This window comes from Nycticebus coucang, chromosome 20 (genome assembly GCF_027406575.1).
Source record: "Nycticebus coucang isolate mNycCou1 chromosome 20, mNycCou1.pri, whole genome shotgun sequence".
NCBI lineage: Eukaryota > Metazoa > Chordata > Mammalia > Primates > Lorisidae > Nycticebus > Nycticebus coucang.
This window is the reverse complement of record NC_069799.1, coordinates 45167676-45186888: the sequence shown is the minus strand read 5'-3', so window position 1 is coordinate 45186888 and position 19213 is coordinate 45167676. Positions and strand designations below refer to the sequence as shown.

The 19213-nt window shown below is 45.8% G+C and overlaps 1 protein-coding gene across 1 annotated transcript in view; it reads left to right on the top strand.

The window, feature by feature from the left end:
• The window catches only part of SVIL (supervillin), a 267829-nt gene that overhangs the window by 29908 nt on the left and 218708 nt on the right, over positions 1 to 19213 (top strand). The window contains exon 2 of the mRNA XM_053572488.1: positions 12346 to 12444. The gene's annotated coding sequence lies outside the window, so the exon portion shown is untranslated. The remainder of the gene's footprint in view (positions 1 to 12345; positions 12445 to 19213) is intronic.

The window sequence follows — 19213 nt, the reverse complement described above, 5'->3', positions numbered from 1 at the left end:
ATAGATGCTTCAAAGTCATCAGAGGTCAAAGGTCTGCAGGCTGTGATTATTCAGGGATTTATTTTTAGTGTCCTCCTCGTAAGTTTTGAACTGATGACTATTAAGGTTGCCAAAATACCCAGAAGGTTGCCTTCCTTATGAAATGGAATGACTTTATTGATAATTCCCCCCACATCTGATAAACCGCCTTGACATGTGGTCTGAGCCAACTGCTCAGTATCCAGGGAGTATGTGAGTGAGGACAGAAACAGCCTGAGGTCCCTGGCTGTGGGGTGGGTCTGTGGAGTTTCTAATCCTATACAGAATCCAGCAGTTTTTAGCTTGAATCTGATGGGACATGTACAAGCTGCAAAAAGACTTCCAGTTGCACTGCTGGGTGTTTTTTTTTTTTTTTTTTCTTGCACTCTTTTTTTTTCATCTATTTGGAATATTTCTTTAAGAAGTAACACCTGCTCTATCCTTTGTGAGGTTTTAACACGGGCTGTTTCTTTGTCACACACTTTAACAGCTCTTTAACTTCTTTTTTCCCTTTTTTTTTTTGGCTCTTTCATTTTTTAACATGAGACTGTATCCTGTCTGACATAAGAGAATTCATTAAAAATACTTTATTTGCTCTTCCAAATTTATTGAGTTGCCAGCCACAGAAGATAACTTGTAGCCTTATAACTAAACCATTTACTTATAAGATTTCAAGTATCAAGTTGAAATTTTCTGTGAAACATAAGTAACTCTTTTACAAATGTATTTGTGATGAATTATTTCCTGTACAAATGACGAATCTTGTTTTAAAAGGGAATGGTAACTGGATATATTATTAGACACAATTTTTTTATTTTCCCTTTTTTTTTTTTTGAGACAAAGTCTCACTTTGCTGCCCTCAGTAGAGTGCTGAGGCCTCAAAGCTCACAGCAACTTCAAACTCTTGGACTCAAGGGATTCACTTGCCTCAGTCTCCAGAGTAGCTGGAACTACAAGGTGCCCAGCATAATGCCCAACTATTTTTAGAGGCAAGGTCTCGCTCTGGCTCAGGCTGGTCTCAAACCTATGAGCTCAAGCAATCCACCCAACTCAGCCTCCCAGAGTTGTAGGATTACAGGCATGAGCCACCGCGCCAGAGCAACTGAGTTAAGTTTCTCGAGAAAACTTGGGGTTACACATCTCTCTCCCCTCCTCAACTCAAAGCTACCTTAAGCAAAACATGGAATCTGTTGATCGTATAATAGGAAATTCTGAGGCTAAAGCTGGCTTCAGATGGAGCTTGAATGTCCTTTGAGTTCTGGCCTTGTTCTTTCTTACGGTAGATAGGCTGGAGAGATTGCTGCTGGAGACTGTGGAGGCTTCAACCCAAAGGAGAGAGACCCTTTTCCCTCTCATGCTACTAAATTGAGTCTTAAGGAAAGAATCCCTTTGGCCTGGAGCATCCATTGCTGTGGACAGAGGAGTGAGTACCATGTATGGCCTGTCTTTACAGTGAGAGCTAGGTGGAGCATGTTGACAGCAGAAAGAACTCCCAGATGAAAAGAGGAGTACAAGGCAAGCAAAACCGCCTGTGTCTGAAGTTGCACCCAGCATGGTCCAAGCATATGTGCACACTCCAATCAGCTCAGGCATCAGCTGCAGGGCTGGCGTGCAGAGAAGAGGAATGTGGCCAAACCATCCAAGTCTACACCTTGTCTCCTTCCTTCTGATAATGGTCAGGTGAGCCCTGGAGTTATGGGCTAAGGGGCAGTGCTTCTCAAACTTTGAAGTACTCAGAAAACCAAGAAGAATGAACTCACCGCAGGGCAGGTGGGGAGAAAGCGGCCAATCCTGGCTCACGTGAAGAATGGGTACAGTCAGAATCTCTCCACTGCTTTAGAAGCTAAGGGAGGAAGATTCACTTAGGGGAATACCCAGATTTTTTTCTGGGGCATTTTCAGGCTCTGTGGGTGAAACAGTTTTGCGAGTTTCACCTTCTTGATGAGAGGGTGTCCTTTGGATGACCTGATAGGTTGGAGAGTTTACAGGGAAATACTCCCCAAAGGGGCTTCTCAGTGAAGAGCATGAGGAATGGTGACCTTTATTTTACCATGCATTTCTTGCAAGCATAAACCAAGTTGGGGTCTCCACCTTTGCACAAGCATCTTTTTCTTCCAACTCTCAAGCTTCTGTCATATTTCAGCAGTTTTGTCCTGTGCAGTAACGTATCTGTTTTGCCAGGGTCCATGGTGTGCGCTCAGTCTTGGCAAAGTATCTGCTATACAAGCCTGCCTTTTGAGCCCCTCTTTATTCAATGAAACCATTTACTTCATGTACATTTTTACTCTGTACTGCACCATTTTTTTACTTTTTTACGTTTTTACTTTTAGAAGAGAAATAGCCATTCTGTCCTGAGTTTGGCAGCCTTCTTTCCTTGGTATGTCTAAGCTGGGCCCCATTGGTGTAGAGTAAGCTTTTTTTTTTTTTTTTGTAGAGACAGAGTCTCACTTTATGGCCCTGGGTAGAGTGCCATGGCATCACACAGCTCACAGCAACCTCCAACTCCTGGGCTTAAGCAATTCTCTTGCCTCAGCCTCCCGAGCAGCTGGGACTACAGGTGCCCGCCACAATGCCCGGCTATTTTTTTGTTGTTGTTGCAGTTCGGCCGGGGCTGGGTTTGAACCCGCCACCCTCCGTATATGGGGCCGGCGCCCTACCAACTGAGCCACAGGTGCCGCCCTAGAGTAAGCTTTTAAAATCACTTTCCAGGACAGTGCTGTGGCTCATGCCTGTAATCCTAGCAATCTGGGAGGCCGTGGGGTAGGGGTGGGACTCCCTTGAGTTCAGAAGTTCGAGACTAACCTGAGCAAACATGAGACCCCCATGTCTACTAAAAATAGAAAACCTTGCTGGGCACTGGGCCAGGTGTAATCCCAGCTACTTGGGAGACTGAGGCAAAAGGATCTCTTGAGCCTGAGAGACCGAGGTTTTTGTGAGCTATGATGACACCACAGCACTCTACTCAGGGGGACAGAGTGAGACTGTGTCTCAAAAAATAAAAATTAAAAAAAATCACTTTCCAGTTCCTTACAAAGGGGTTGAAAGGGTGGATTTAGAATCCAAACCATTGTTGAATTTGTTTGGTTTTCTTCATTTATACCAGCCCATAAATTCCCTGAGAAAATTGTGTGGTAGACATTCTCAAGGCCAGTGAGACAACACTGGTACCTTTGGGTATGCAAAGTCCTGGACCTGATCTGGCCTTCCTGACTCTTCCCAGATGTGGCCCTATCTGGCTTCCCAGCCAGTGTCCCCACCCACTACCACTCACTGAAGCATTTAGCTAATCTTATATAGTTTTAAGATATGTTCCTTCGGGCGGCACCTGTGGCTCAGTCGGTAAGGCGCCGGCCCCATATACCGAGGGTGGCGGGTTCTAAACCCGGCCCCGGCCAAACTGCAACCAAAAAATAGCCGGGTGTTGTGGTGGGCACCTGTAGTCCCAGCTACTTGGGAGGCTGAGGCAAGAGAATCGCTTAAGCCCAGGAGTTGGAGGTTGCTGTGAGCTGTGTGAGGCCACGGCACTCTACCGAGGGCCATAAAGTGAGACTCTGTCTCTACAAAAAAAAAAAAAAAAAAAAGATATGTTCCTTCTACCCTGTTTTCCCCAAAATAAGACATCCTCCGAAAATAAGACCTACTTACAGGAAAGATAAGACGTCCTCTGAAAATAAGACCTAGCGCATCTTTGGGAGCACACCTTAAAATAAGACACTGTCTTATTTTCGGGGAAACAGGATATGCCTAGATTGTTGAGGCCTTTTATCATGAGAGGGTGCTGGATTTTGTCAGATACTGTTTCCACATCTGTTCAGATGACCAGATGGTCTTTGTTTTTGCTTCTGTTTATGTGGTGAATCACATTCATGGATTTGCGTATGTTGAACGATCCTTGCATCCCTGGTTCAAAGCCCACTTGGTCATGGTGGAGTATTTTTTTAGTGTGCAGTTGAATTTTGTTGGCTAGTATTTTACTGGGGATTTTTGCATCTATGGTCATAAGGGATATTGGTTAGAGATCAAGTGGGGTGAGGGGGAAGGAGGCGAAGGGCAAAAACCCACCTAACAGGTGGAGGATTTTTGTTTGGGTGATGAGCACCGTTAGAGCCCTGCCTTAAGCCACGTATCAGAAACATCTCTACTCCCTGGGCGGTGCCCGTGGCTCAAAGGAGTAGGGCACCGGCCCCATATTCCAGAGGTGGAGGGTTCAAACCCAGCCCTGGCCAAAAACTGAAAAAAAAAAAACTCGGCGCCTGTGGCTCAGTGAGTAGGGCGCCGGCCCCATATGCCAAGGGTGGCGGGTTCAAACCCAGCCCCGGCCAAACTGCAACAAAAAATAGCCGGGCATTGTGGCGGGCGCCTGTAGTCCCAGCTGCTTGGGAGGCTGAGGCAAGAGAATCGCTTAAGCCCAAGAGTTAGAGGTTGCTGTGAGCCGTGTGACGCCACGGCACTCTACCTGAGGGCGGTACAGTGAGACTCTGTCTCTACAAAAAAAAAAAAACTTTGTAATTTTAAAGAAAAAAGAACTTAGTGTCAATACAAATAGAAAAAAGACCTGTCTTTTTCTGTACATTGCATAAAGTCAATGGTTTAAAAAAGGAAAGATCAGTAAAGACAATGATATAGATTATATTGAAATAAAATACCATCATCACTTTCTGATTAAAAAAAAAGAATTTAGCAAGTCCAAATCTTGCTGACAACAATTTCTTTGTCAATAATGTTGGCCTCAACGCATCCTGAGTTATCATTACAAATAAAGCCGCCACACTGCAGTTGTTCATTTATTAACATCCATTCTTTTATTCAGCTACCAGGCAAAGAAAAGGACCGGGTTTGATCCAGCCTGTCGGCCAGTTGTTCAGATTTGTCTTTTGAGCACATTGAAATACACAGTTTTATGGTGTCATTTGAGGAGGGTGCTTTATTCAGCCAGGCTGTCTCCTTTCTCCTGGGAACAGGAGCAGCCGCGTCGTCGGCAGGGCATCCCCACAGTGTCACCTGTTGTGTGGAGTTTTACTGTCCATCTTGATTTTGAAACAATGGTGGAAGAAAACGGCTTTGCCTCTGTGCAAGTGTTTTCCTCATTCTCTGTACCTCGTACCTAGACTTCTTTTTAGATACAAAAGATGCGATTTATTTGCCTATGACATTGGCCTTTTTTTTCCTTTTTCTTTCTTTTGGAGTGAGAAGTTCATGCAGCAGGGTTTTCTCATAGGAGACATCAAGGTTAGTCAAGCTCTAATGCTACAAATTCGTATTTTAAATAAGCAGCTAAGATTTTTCAGTTGCCTGCCGCTTCTGTCTGCTGTGTATGGGTCTTTGCTCCTAGTCCGCCTTCATTGCTGTCGGACCCAGTGTCCGACCTTGACCTCTCCCAGAAAGTGTTCTCCATGCCCCTGGACCCCAGTTCACTAGAGTTCCCTAATTTCTGCCCTGAGAAGTACCTACCTGTGTTGCGTGGTGCCCGGAGAGACTGCAGCCTCTTTCTCCATCTTTCCTTAGGAATCTACAGCTTGTTCAAAACACCCAGTTTCCTTATAAATCTGTCTCTGAGGCTGTAGTCCCAATGAGTGATAGCTTGTCAGTCTCTCATCCAGGCCTTTCCTCCAAATTCCAAATTCTTCCTTAGTTTTCCTTCTCCCCTTTGGTTATACTAAGAGAGCTTTAAATTGTACTTTGGGGAATACTTAGGATACTACTGTGCTAACAACTATTTTAACTTTCATTATGCCCCTCTTTGTTTATATCTTTGCCATCACCGGCTGTCACCACTCAGGGTAGGGGTGGGAGTCTACCTATGGGATGGTGGAGGATGGATGCTGGGCCCCTTGAGGAACTTCAGTGGACTCCTTAGCCCCTCATAGGTCTAGAAAGATATAAAGTTTTCTGCTGTATTATGGTAATCACATCATCTCTCATGGTTGCTTGTGGGTCTAGCAAAGACAGTTTTAATGTTGACCGAACTTCTAGTTATGAGTCAGTTTGCCAAAAATACAGAGTCGAATTCATAATTCTTGGTTTCCTATGCTTTGAGGACATTTCCTGGCATGAAAACCACCTGTTTGTAAAACAATTGAGGTTCTCCAGGAAGTGAATAGTTACTTCATTCCAATTTTATCTTTCTTTATCTCTCTCTCTCTCTCATCTATCTATCTCACCTTTATCTATCTATCCATCCCTCCACCCATCCATCCATCCATCCATCCATCTCAGTTACTCTGTGGGAGTAACTTAGGGGAAAACTCTCCATCTCTCATGCTTGCTCTAAAAAGAGGAAATGATTTAATGATGAATGAAGATTTTGTTCATTTTGGCAATGAACATTTATAGGCCAAGCACTTATATTTCCACATTTATCTTCATAACAGCTACTGGTATCCTAGCATTTCTTCCATTTGCAGAAGGCATTAATATTCAAGAAGAACACTTTGGGGACTGTTTTTAGGGAAGAGGAGCATGCTGGCATTCACGGAATCTTGTGTTTGTGCAGCCGTGGTGGCTCTGGAGTGCAGTGAGGTCTGGCACCTACCCTGTGCCCCAGGGGACAGCTCTGTCAGCCTTCCATGCTTCTGCATGACGTGACCCCAGTTTAGCTGGGTGCTCAGACCACTCTTTTCCAACTATCTCTAGGAAGGTTCTGTCCTTTCCGTAAGAAACGTACAAGTCTTATTTGAAGAACCAGCCCAGGGAATGGGTTTGATGTCTTCACAACCAAAATCTTCTTTGCTGTGTTTGCATGTGTGTGTACGTGTGTTGAGGGGCAGGGAGGAACTCTCCTAGACTGTTTTTATCCTTATTTTTCCCTCCCTGCTTTTCCTTTGCTCTCCCACCCAAATAAATACACAGAACAGGGGTCCTATGGTGTTACACGTGAGAATATTGGCTCTGGGGCCACCCTGCCTGGTTGAATCCTAACCTAGCTCTGACACCTGTACGAGTTGCTTAACTGTTCTGCACCTCAGCATTTTGATCTGTAAAATGGGAATGAGGACAGTTCTGATCTCATAGGATTACGATGGAGATGAAAGGAGTTAACTTACAGAAAATTAGCGTGCAGGGCACTCCATAAGGGCTGCATCAGAGTTAGCCATCATGAAACAAAGACTGTATGGGCTGTGTCTATTCTGGAGTAGTTGTGAGGAAAGAGAATTTTAGAATGCTGCATTCTGGAGTATTACTTTTTCTACATCTTCAGAGTAACAAAAATAAATTCCTAATCACAGTTTTGAGTAGAAAGGACCAGCTCTAATTAGACCAAATGGCTTATGTAGCCTCCCTCAAAGTTCAGAAAAAGTGGAAAGTATTCTATTCTGGGTAAGGCAGGAAAAATAATAATAACAGAAACTTCCTGAACATCTCGTGTTTGCCAAGCACTGTGCTGCCTGCTTGACACTGATTATCTCCTTTAAGGCTTTTAAGAATCTTAATGAGTTTGTTCTTATACCCATTTTACAGAAGAGTGAAGAGACTTGATGATGCAACTTGGCCTGAATTAGGAAGCAGGTGACTGCAGTCTCTGATTCCTGAGCCCACCTACTGATACAGGTGGAAAGTTCTCTGCTTTATTATGGTAATCACCTCCTCTCTTACAGGTGTTAGCAGGTTTATGCATTTCCTTTTAAAGGCATTTTTGATGTCCATGAACCTCTCTGGTTGTGAGTCAATTTCCCCAAAATACTGAGTCTTAATTTATGATTGTTTCCTATGGTTTGATGATGTTTCTTGGCTTGAAAACCTCCTTTGTATAAAACTGAGTGGATAGTAACTCAGCCAGGTGAGCTAATGCAGGGATTCCCCTGGTCCTCGGGTCTCTGGTGGTTTATTGGCTGACTCCTTCCTGCTGCTTGTTAATTTCATTCCAGGAAAAGGGACCTGGGCAAAGAAGCTTCCTTCTTCTACTTAGCATGAGTCTCAAATATTTGAAAGGGTGATGTTGAGCTTAGTTTTCTTCTAATTCTAAGACAACAGTGGTGAGATAATTCACCTATCTACCTAGAACACAAGAGTGGCAGGTCCTCCATAATCTTTGCTGTTCAGCCTCTGGTGACCAGAATTAGTTTGGGCCTTTGTTGTCCTGGAAATCTGCAAGGAACTGTTAGTCATGTCTTAATCCTGAGCTGTAAATTTACACTCTTTTGAGAGATAAGCAAATTTGGCAGAAAGAGTTGGTCCTGACCTGGGAGACAGAATTAGTGGGCAAACTGACTCATCCATTTTTTATTAGTTTGGTCACAGAAACTGGAAAATATCCAGTAAATGAGTCTTTAGAAATTACTGATTAGCCCACATAGTTTAAGTGGTTCACCAGTGGTCATTGAGACTCCTAAATGCTGTTATAGGTTAAAAAGTACAAGGAAAGAAAAGATACCCTTCTACCATAGAACACTGCAGTTTTCTTAAATGGAAAAATGTATATTCTTTTATTCCCCTTATTCTTCTAGAAGAAAATGTTCCACTGAATAATTGATGCTTCTAAAATGAAGCCTCATCTTTTTAGGGTACTTAAAATAGCTTTCATTATCTTAATGGACATTAGACAGCCCTGAATAGTAACTATTTTCATATGATAAACATTTTGAACATAGGAAAACTCAGCCAATCTGATTGTTCCCAGGTGAAGTAGGGAACCACAGATAATTGCATGATGGAACGGATCACAGTATGCAAATCAGCAACTATTAACAACCATATGAAGGTTTTCCCCTGGGTTTGTTTAAGAAAAATAGGATGTTAGAACTGGAAACTTAATTATGTAATTCAGGATGATAGATGCATTATACTTTTTCCATTTTTTAAAAAAAAGGATTAAGACAAATATGGTCATTTGTGCTTTTTTGTGACCTTTGTTTTTATGCTGTGTAAAGTATGAAACAAATTATTTTTGATGACAGAAGGACAAATAAAATCCTGGTGTTGCCTAGTATTACATATTGTAGGTCTAAAGTTTCTTCCTCAAAAATGTATGCTTGGCTCAAAAATGATATAAATACACTTCCTATTACTGATTTATGCTTTAAAAAATTCTTTCTGAAGACTCTACAGCGGGTCTTTATTATCTGAGGATAATTAGAACCAGAAAAAGGCCATTTAAAGCGACTCCACTTAAATGGGGACCAAAATTGCACAAAATAATGAAAAAAATAGAAACTTTGGGACTTTAATCTTGAAAAAATAAACTAAAGTTATGATAGTAAGTTTATTTCAGCTTATATTTAGCAAAATTTAGGTAATCATCATGACCATGCCTGGCTGTTAGAGTGAACAATACAAAACTGAAGGGTTGACGGTGGCGCCTGTGGCTCAAAGGAGTAGGGCGCCAGCCCCATATACCAGAGGTGGAGGGTTCAAACCCAGTCCCGGCCAAAAAAAACAATTGCAAAGATGAAGTGTTGATTGTTCTGGGAAGAGTAACATTTTGGGGGACAAAATTAGATGATTCTACATTGCGGTACTTTTCAAATCACATTTAATATTTATATCACCTCCCGAGGATGATCAAAGGTTAAGAAGTGTTACAAGTCTTTGTCATTTTCCTTTGATTTCTTTTTAGATTCTTTAATGAACTCATTTTTGAAATCTATCTTATCACCAACTTTTTAACATTTCTTTTAAAGGATGGTTTCCTAATCGCTCAGTCCCCACTTGCCTGAGTTTTACCTCTTCTAGGGTAAATTCTCTAATGTCATTTTCATTAACCTCATAAAATTTTGCACTGGGGCAAGATTTGCAATTTTGCTTTGCAGTAGATATACCTGCTTTTGTGAGAGGCACAACACACAGGCAGAACCAGGTGTGGACCCTGACTTTGAACAAGGGTGGATTTTTGAGTAGGGAGTCAAGTCATAAAATGGTTGGTTATTAGGAGATAGTTTAGTTGTATTCAAGATGTGCTGCCCTGGAGGTTCTGGATACTGAATACTCAGATAATATGGACCCCCTGATTTATTTGTACAAACGGATTGCACTGTAGACTATTAAAAAAGAAATTCATGAGTGCAGAGATTCTAGCTCAGTTCTGCCAGCAAGTAGCTAGCTGGAGGACCATAGAGCAATCACTTCCTTTGGGCTTAAATTTACTTATTTCTGAATTGGAAAAGTTGAGGTAAAGTCTTTTCTAGTCATAACATTCTGCGATTCTAGGTTGTTGGATACTTTTAAGCCTGGCAAGAGTTCTATCATTCTGTTTTCCTAGATCCTGAGAAGTTAGCAGATGTCGACCAACTCCTCTTTTAATTTATTTGCCTGATACAAAGGGGGTGCCAAGGTGCAAAAAAAGTATATAATATTGAAGTAGATATTATCTATGTGTTATATATTACATATATACTTGGAGCACCTCTTGTAATTGCAGAAGTCAAAATGTGACTTGTCTTCATCTTGTTATGGGTATATCTTGAGTATTATAATTTTGATATAATTTTTTTCTTTCTTAACACATGTATATATTTTGGGGGTGCCCTCTGTGTACGTGTTTTATAATTTCAGTAGCTTCTTGTAGCTTCAGCCATATATAATTATGCTTTTGGTGAAGTTGTATTCTGCACTTTGGTACAATTTCAAATTCTGCTCTTTTCACTAGTACCATCTCCTATGTGTTTGCCTATATATTGTGACCTTAATATCTTCCTTTATTATTTTGATAAAGTTATCTTTATTTATTTTTTTAAATGGCTGCTAGTCCATTGAGTAAATGTTTTAACATAGTTAAATATATCTTGATCATGGGGCAATTGAACATCTTCATATTTTTGTTTCTTTTTGGCCATGTCACTCTAGACATCTTTGTAGGTAGGCGATCATTTTTAAAGAGTGTCTCACACATGCAGCACAGTTGTGTGCATTTTAGTTCTTAAATGCCTTTTGTCACTGCTGTGACAGGAAGAAAACTAAGGCAGAGCGCCCAGCTAAGTCATGCAAGAGAGAGAACAAAAGGAAATTGGAAGAAAAGTCACTTTCGCTGCTGCCAAGCAGGGCAAAGAGAGATCTGGGGGAGTCTGGTGTTAAATAACAAAGGAGCGAGGGACAAGGCTGGAGTGCAGGTGGTGTCTGAATGGCATCTTCAAATGCCTGGCTGCCCCTGCCATGTTACACCTGGCATTTGATCACCTGGGAAAGCCAGTGGCCTTTGGCTTCTGATGTGGCACTGGTCAGACCAGCAGTCTTGTCGGAGAACAAAGCCATCAGTCATCCCAGAGGGAGACAGTGCGGAATCAGCTGGATTCATGGCTCCAAAGCACCCACATACTGAATTAGTTAATGCTACTTTATTAACAATAACAGCACTTCCCATTTTTCCTCATGATCTTAGAAATTTTCAGTACACCCTTGGGGAAAACTAGTTTGTTCCACCATTCTTTTTTTTTTTTTTTCTTGGGGATTCATTGAGGGTACAATAAGCCAGGTTACACTGATTGCAATTGTTAGGCAAAGTCCCTCTTGCAATCGTGTCTTGCCCCCATAGAGTGTGACACACACCAAGGCCCCACCCCCCTCCCTCCATCCCTCTTTCTGCTTCCCCCCCATAACCTTAATTGTCCTTAATTGTCCTCATATCAAAATTGAGTACATAGGATTCATGCTTCTCCATTCTTGTGATGCTTTACTAAGAATAATGTCTTCCACGTCCATCCAGGTTAATACGAAGGATGTAAAGTCTCCATTTTTTTTAATGGCTGAATAGTGTTCCACCATTCTAATTAAACGTGCTACCTCTTATCTAGATAAAGGAAGCATCATTGTCACTTTGTCCTTCTTACTTGGTAATGTCCCCTGTGCAGATGTCTTTGCTCCCTCTGCCCAGGTGGGGCAACTATTTACAACACCTGTTTCGTGTGGTTTGCTATAGTGCTGAGGGGGTTTTGGACAAGGAAGGGAGCTATGCGTTGCTGAAATTGGGGATAACTTGGCTGTTTGCAGTAGGTAGTGGCAAAGCTGGGTTAAAGTGGTTTCAATGAAGGTAATTTTAGTCGTGATTTAAATTATCTGGTAAAAGCCGGCACAGTGGCCAGGAGTTTGAGGCTGCAGTGATCATGCCACTGCACTCTAACCTGGCTGACAGAGCCAGACTCTGTCTCTTAAAAATAAATGAATATATAAATAAATAAATAACCAAGTAGAAAGAAAAAACTAGAGAATTATAGAAATTGTGCTGATTTCCAATCTACTGTGCTAGATCATATGGGAATGAGAGATATTGGCAAAGTAGGAAGTCATTGGATATTTTCAGAGGTTAAGTGTAAAATGAATTAATTCCATCTCACATATGTATTTTTCAACTTTGGCAGTTGCATCTTATAATTTTTAAAAATGTTTTCTTCCTCCTAGACTTGAGCTACATTGGCGATTGGTTGTTTTCCAAAACAGAAGGAGAAACCCTTGAAGACATGGTGAATTCTCTTTGAGTTTCAACTCACAGAATAAAAGGTAATTATTGAGAGTTTCAGAATGTGTTTGCAATGCTGCGTGGAGGTCAGCTGTGACAGCAGCGAACACACAAGCCTGAGAGTTTTGGGTATTTACTCCTAAAAACTGATACTATCTTGATTAAGTTATGTGAGATGGATTTTTTTTTTAAATAAAAACTTAACATACAAGTATTTTTCTTTTTCTTTTTTCTTTTTTTCTTGAGATAAAGTCTCATTCTGTTGCCCTGGGGTTGAGTACTGTGGTGTCATAACTCACAGAACCTTAACCTATTAGGCTTGAAAGATCCTCTTGTCTCAGCCTCCCAAGTACCTGGGACTACGGGTGCCCACCAGAAAACCCAGCTAGTTTTTCTATTTTTAGTAGAGATGGGGTCTTGCTCCTGCTAGGCTAGTTTCAAACTCTGAGCTCAGTCAATCCCAGTGTGCTAGGATTATAGGCGTGAGCCTCCGCACCCGGCCATAAGTACTCTTCTTAAATAAGCTTTTTCAAGTAGGTTCGTACCTGAGGTTATGGTGGGACCTGTCTAAAGCAGTTGACTCCCTTTCTTAGATTTCCTCTATTTCCCAGAACTCTCAACCAAAAGTTCAGGCTCACCCTTATCTCGCCTACTGCCTTTCCAAAATCTGTTCACGTTATTTGGTTCTTGGATTGTGTTCCTGCGCTTCTATTCTCAAAGTACCAATTTATTTTTCCCTTTATTCATTTTGTAGTGGCTAATAATTGGATTTATAGCTACAAAGAAACCATATTCAAATTCATACTGATCTATATTCTTAGGCAAATTGGTCCTAGGGCCATGAGTAGGGGACATGAAGGAACAGATTTGAATCCAGCATAAGAGAACTGTTTAAACATCTGACTGTCTAGTGAGCAGTTTGCCCAGCCTGGAGGAAGATCTGTTGATGGAGATTTTTTTTTTTTTTTTTTTTTTTTCAGTTTTTAGCCGGGGCTATGTTTGAACCCACCACCTCCGGCATATGGGGCTGGCGCCCTACTCCATTGAGCCACAGGCGCCACCCCCTATGGAGATATTTTGATAGAAACTTTGTGGATGTCTGACCAGGAGGCTGCAGTGGAGAGACCTCCCTGGATTGGAAGGAGGTCAAACTAAATCTTTCTAGATTCATTTTAACCAGAAAGAATCTTAATTCTGTAATTTCTCAATTGATGTCCTAAAACAAGCAAAGGTGGGGGTTTTTTTGTTTGTTTTATTTTTAATTTTTTTTTTAAGAGAAAAGGTCACCATCATCATACCTCACTGCAACCTCAAACTCCTGGGTAAAAGCGATCTTCCTGCCTCAGCCTCCCCAGTAGCTACAGGTGCGCACCACCATGCCCAGCTAAGTTTTTATAAAAACATTTTGTAGAGATGGGATCTTGCTGTGTTGCCCAGGCTCATCCTAGCCTTAAGGGATCCTCCCACCTTGGCCTCCCAAAGTGCTGGGATTCCAGGTGTGAGCCACCACATCTGGTCCAGAAACAAAAGCTTTTGTTTTCTGTTTTCTCACATTTTAAAAAATGAGGCAAAGATGTTCAACTAGATTTATTACACTTGTCACCTCCTGTGCATTCTTTGGAGGTGACTTTCTTTAAATCCTCATTCTTACGTGTATTCCCTGACCAGCTTGCTCTCACGCTCATGAAGTCAGAGACTGGGTGTTGGTGAAAAGCCTGACAGTTGGGAGAATCTACACGTGACCTTGAGCCCCACCTGTTCTGCTGCCCTGGGACATCCAGTGTCTGCCTCCTCACCCTGTTAACCTTGCTGTGGGATTGCAGGAGAATATCTCTAACCATGAGGTCGAGTACAGTGTTTTTTGAGAATGTCCGAACATCCTGTGACCATCCCTGTAAATAATAGATACTAGCACTTATGAAGGTATATTGAGGATTTTACAGACTTGCAATACTCTTCTTTCCTCATAAAGACTCCCTTATTCTAGGGAGAAGTATCTTCTCCTTCCTCCTAAATGCAACATCCCTTTATCCTTCCCTTCCATCCTTGGTTTGGTTCCTTTTATGACTTACGTGTGGACAAGTTCTCACTGATTCCTAGAATGTAAGCTTCTTGAGGAAAAGGATGACTTGTAGTCGTGATTTAAACTTTTTTGTTTTGTTTGCTTCTTTACATGTGGGTCATGAAGGTTTTGAGACAGACTGTGTTATTTTACTTCCAAGAAACAGTCGACGGCGATCTTTCTGATCCATCTGTGCAAATTTCAACTTGCTCGACTTCTCGGTATTGTCAAGAGTGCTTTCTTTGTTTCCATCTACAAGGATATTATGTTTCTGAATTTTTGTGTATCCTTCTATTAACTTTCATAATAACCCATGCACCAGGCTTCCAGAGTGGCATCTGGTACGTAGAAGGTGCTCGAGAAACAGTTAATGAGGTAACAAATGCATCTCTCTGACTTAACTGGAAGTTCCTTGAGAATGGGACCAGGGCCTTCATCCCCGTCTTCCTTGCTGACCTGCCCTCTTACCTGGTCATGGGTCTGTGGCCTGAGGTACCCACCCGGGGCTCCCCTCTGGGGAAGTCTGCTGGGGACTACAGCTTGAGCTCTGCCAATATGCTGCTGATTGCATCAGAGATTCTTTCCCAGATGCTTACAAATGAGCCGCAGGAGAGAAGCAGAAGCCAGTGCTGGTGTCCAGGCTGGGGCCTTTTCACTTGCTGTGTTCATTGGCCCCTCCCAGGAAACTCTTGGGGCAGGAAGGGCGTGTGCTGCTGGTTGTCACTGCTGAGGCTTCCCCCAGGTCAAGTCTGAAAGGAAGTGTGGGTGTGACAAGTCACCAGGAAGCAGAAGACCTGTCCCAGGGCCACCCCCAGGCCTGTCTTAGAAGCCCCACTTCTGCTAAAGTAAATGAATGAGACAGGGAGCCTGAGCAAAGGCCCTTGGCTGCAGTGTGGCTGCGGTAATATGTGGCAGATAAGAAATCTGGCTGACTGCAGGGTCCGGGCTGCTTCTGATGATCTGAAAAGGGGGGAGCCCCTGCCCTGAGGGGAAGTCTTGGTGTTTAGCTTCCCTTCCCAGGAGATCAGAGCAGGAGGGAAGTGGGCAGACTTTTCCACAATCTCTCTGCCACGGGAGTTTACCTGGAAAGGAAATTTGAGGCCCAAGAACTCAAAGGCACAGAGCTAGTTGCCTTCTGGTCAGATGATGAATAATTCTGAGACAGTCGAGAGGATGTTAATTTCGTGAAACTCTGAATTTATGCTCCTTGTTTGTTTTTGAGACAGAGTCTCGCCGTGTGTCCCCACTAGAGGGGGGTGGTGTCATCCTAGCTTACTGCAGCCTCAAACTACCAGGTTCAGCGATCCTCCTGCCTCAGCCTCCTGGTGGCTGGGACTACAGGTGCACACCACCATGCCTGGCTAGTTTTTCTATTTTTCGTAGAGACAGGGTCTTGCTCTTGGTCAGGCTGGTCTTGACCTCGGCAATTCTCTCACCTCTGCCTCCCAAAGTGCCAGGATTACAGGCTTGAGCCACTGTGCCTGGCCATGCTCCTTTCATCCTTTCTTCCTCCTCCTCCCTCCCTCTCCCTCCCTCCCTCTCTCTCTCTCCATCTCCCTCCCTCCCTCTCTCTCTCTCTCTCTCTCTCCCTTCCTCTCTCTCCCTCTCCCTCCATCTCCCTCCCTCCCTCTCTCTCTCTCTCTCCCTCTCCCTCCCTCCCTCTCTCTCTGTCCCTCTCTCTCCCTTCCTCTCTCTCCCTCTCCCTCCATCTCCCTCCCTCCCTCTCTCTCTCTCTCTCTCTCTCCCTCTCCCTCCCTCCCTCTCTCTCTCTCCCTCTCTCTCCCTTCCTCTCTCTCCCTCTCCCTCCCTCCCTCTCTCTCTCTCTCTCTCTCTCATACACACACACCCCACTCCATCTTTAGACATTTTCATGTCTTTGCATGTCAGGCTGAGGCAGCTAGAGCCCACCTGTCACCAGCTGTTCCCTAAGCTCTCATTCTGTGCCACATGCCCGCCGACTTCCCTTCCCTTCTCTCCTGCGCATGTCCCATCTTGCTTTCCCACCCGTTTTCTATGGCTCACACTCACTCTCGCCCCACAGCTTCCTTCTCCCTATGCCACCTCCCTTCCCAGTTTTACCAAACTCCTATTCCCTGCAATGCCAGTTGCATACACAACCCCTTTGTGACAAGGGTGCCATTCCTGCCTCCCTGGGGAATTCAGCTCCTTTCCCCCTGCAGTGCTCTGAGCATCTGTCTCTGCCATTCCTGCCTCCCTGGGGAACCCACCTCCTTTCCCCCTGCAGTGCTCTGAGCAGCTGTCTCTGCCATTCCTGCCTCCCTGGGGAATTCAGCTCCTTTCCCCCTGCAGTGCTCTGAGCAGCTGTCTCTGCCATTCCTGCCTCCCTGGGGAACCCACCTCCTTTCCCCCTGCAGTGCTCTGAGCAGCTGTCTCTGCCATTCCTGCCTCCCTGGGGAACCCACCTCCTTTCCCCCTGCAGTGCTCTGAGCAGCTGTCTCTGCCATTCCTGCCTCCCTGGGGAACCCACCTCCTTTCCCCCTGCAGTGCTCTGAGCATCTGTCTCTGCCATTCCTGCCTCCCTGGGGAACCCACCTCCTTTCCCCCTGCAGTGCTCTGAGCAGCTGTCTCTGCCATTCCTGCCTCCCTGGGGAACCCACCTCCTTTCCCCCTGCAGTGCTCTGAGCAGCTGTCTCTGCCATTCCTGCCTCCCTGGGGAACCCACCTCCTTTCCCCCTGCAGTGCTCTGAGCAGCTGTCTCTGCCATTCCTGCCTCCCTGGGGAACCCACCTCCTTTCCCCCTGCAGTGCTCTGAGCATCTGTCTCTGCCATTCCTGCCTCCCTGGGGAACCCACCTCCTTTCCCCCTGCAGTGCTCTGAGCAGCTGTCTCTGCCATTGCTGCCTCCCTGGGGAACCCACCTCCTTTCCCCCTGCAGTGCTCTGAGCAGCTGTCTCTGCCATTCCTGCCTCCCTGGGGAACCCACCTCCTTTCCCCCTGCAGTGCTCTGAGCATCTGTCTCTGCCATTGCTGCCTCCCTGGGGAACCCACCTCCTTTCCCCCTGCAGTGCTCTGAGCAGCTGTCTCTGCCATTCCTGCCTCCCTGGGGAACCCACCTCCTTTCCCCCTGCAGTGCTCTGAGCAGCTGTCTCTGCCATTCCTGCCTCCCTGGGGAACCCACCTCCTTTCCCCCTGCAGTGCTCTGAGCAGCTGTCTCTGCCATTCCTGCCTCCCTGGGGAACCCACCTCCTTTCCCCCTGCAGTGCTCTGAGCAGCTGTCTCTGCCATTCCTGCCTCCCTGGGGAACCCACCTCCTTTCCCCCTGCAGTGCTCTGAGCAGCTGTCTCTGCCATTCCTGCCTCCCTGGGGAACCCACCTCCTTTCCCCCTGCAGTGCTCTGAGCAGCTGTCTCTGCCATTCCTGCCTCCCTGGGGAACCCACCTCCTTTCCCCCTGCAGTGCTCTGAGCAGCTGTCTCTGCCATTGCTGCCTCCCTGGGGAACCCACCTCCTTTCCCCCTGCAGTGCTCTGAGCAGCTGTCTCTGCCATTCCTGCCTCCCTGGGGAACCCACCTCCTTTCCCCCTGCAGTGCTCTGAGCATCTGTCTCTGCCATTCCTGCCTCCCTGGGGAACCCACCTCCTTTCCCCCTGCAGTGCTCTGAGCAGCTGTCTCTGCCATTCCTGCCTCCCTGGGGAACCCACCTCCTTTCCCCCTGCAGTGCTCTGAGCATCTGTCTCTGCCATTCCTGCCTCCCTGGGGAACCCACCTCCTTTCCCCCTGCAGTGCTCTGAGCAGCTGTCTCTGCCATTCCTGCCTCCCTGGGGAACCCACCTCCTTTCCCCCTGCAGTGCTCTGAGCATCTGTCTCTGCCATTCCTGCCTCCCTGGGGAACCCACCTCCTTTCCCCCTGCAGTGCTCTGAGCAGCTGTCTCTGCCATTCCTGCCTCCCTGGGGAACCCACCTCCTTTCCCCCTGCAGTGCTCTGAGCATCTGTCTCTGCCATTCCTGCCTCCCTGGGGAACCCACCTCCTTTCCCCCTGCAGTGCTCTGAGCAGCTGTCTCTGCCATTCCTGCCTCCCTGGGGAACCCACCTCCTTTCCCCCTGCAGTGCTCTGAGCATCTGTCTCTGCCATTGCTGCCTCCCTGGGGAACCCACCTCCTTTCCCCCTGCAGTGCTCTGAGCAGCTGTCTCTGCCATTCCTGCCTCCCTGGGGAACCCACCTCCTTTCCCCCTGCAGTGCTCTGAGCATCTGTCTCTGCCATTCCTGCCTCCCTGGGGAACCCACCTCCTTTCCCCCTGCAGTGCTCTGAGCAGCTGTCTCTGCCATTCCTGCCTCCCTGGGGAACCCACCTCCTTTCCCCCTGCAGTGCTCTGAGCATCTGTCTCTGCCATTGCTGCCTCCCTGGGGAACCCACCTCCTTTCCCCCTGCAGTGCTCTGAGCAGCTGTCTCTGCCATTCCTGCCTCCCTGGGGAACCCACCTCCTTTCCCCCTGCAGTGCTCTGAGCAGCTGTCTCTGCCATTCCTGCCTCCCTGGGGAACCCACCTCCTTTCCCCCTGCAGTGCTCTGAGCATCTGTCTCTGCCATTGCTGCCTCCCTGGGGAACCCACCTCCTTTCCCCCTGCAGTGCTCTGAGCATCTGTCTCTGCCATTGCTGCCTCCCTGGGGAACCCACCTCCTTTCCCCCTGCAGTGCTCTGAGCAGCTGTCTCTGCCATTGCTGCCTCCCTGGGGAACCCACCTCCTTTCCCCCTGCAGTGCTCTGAGCAGCTGTCTCTGCCATTCCTGCCT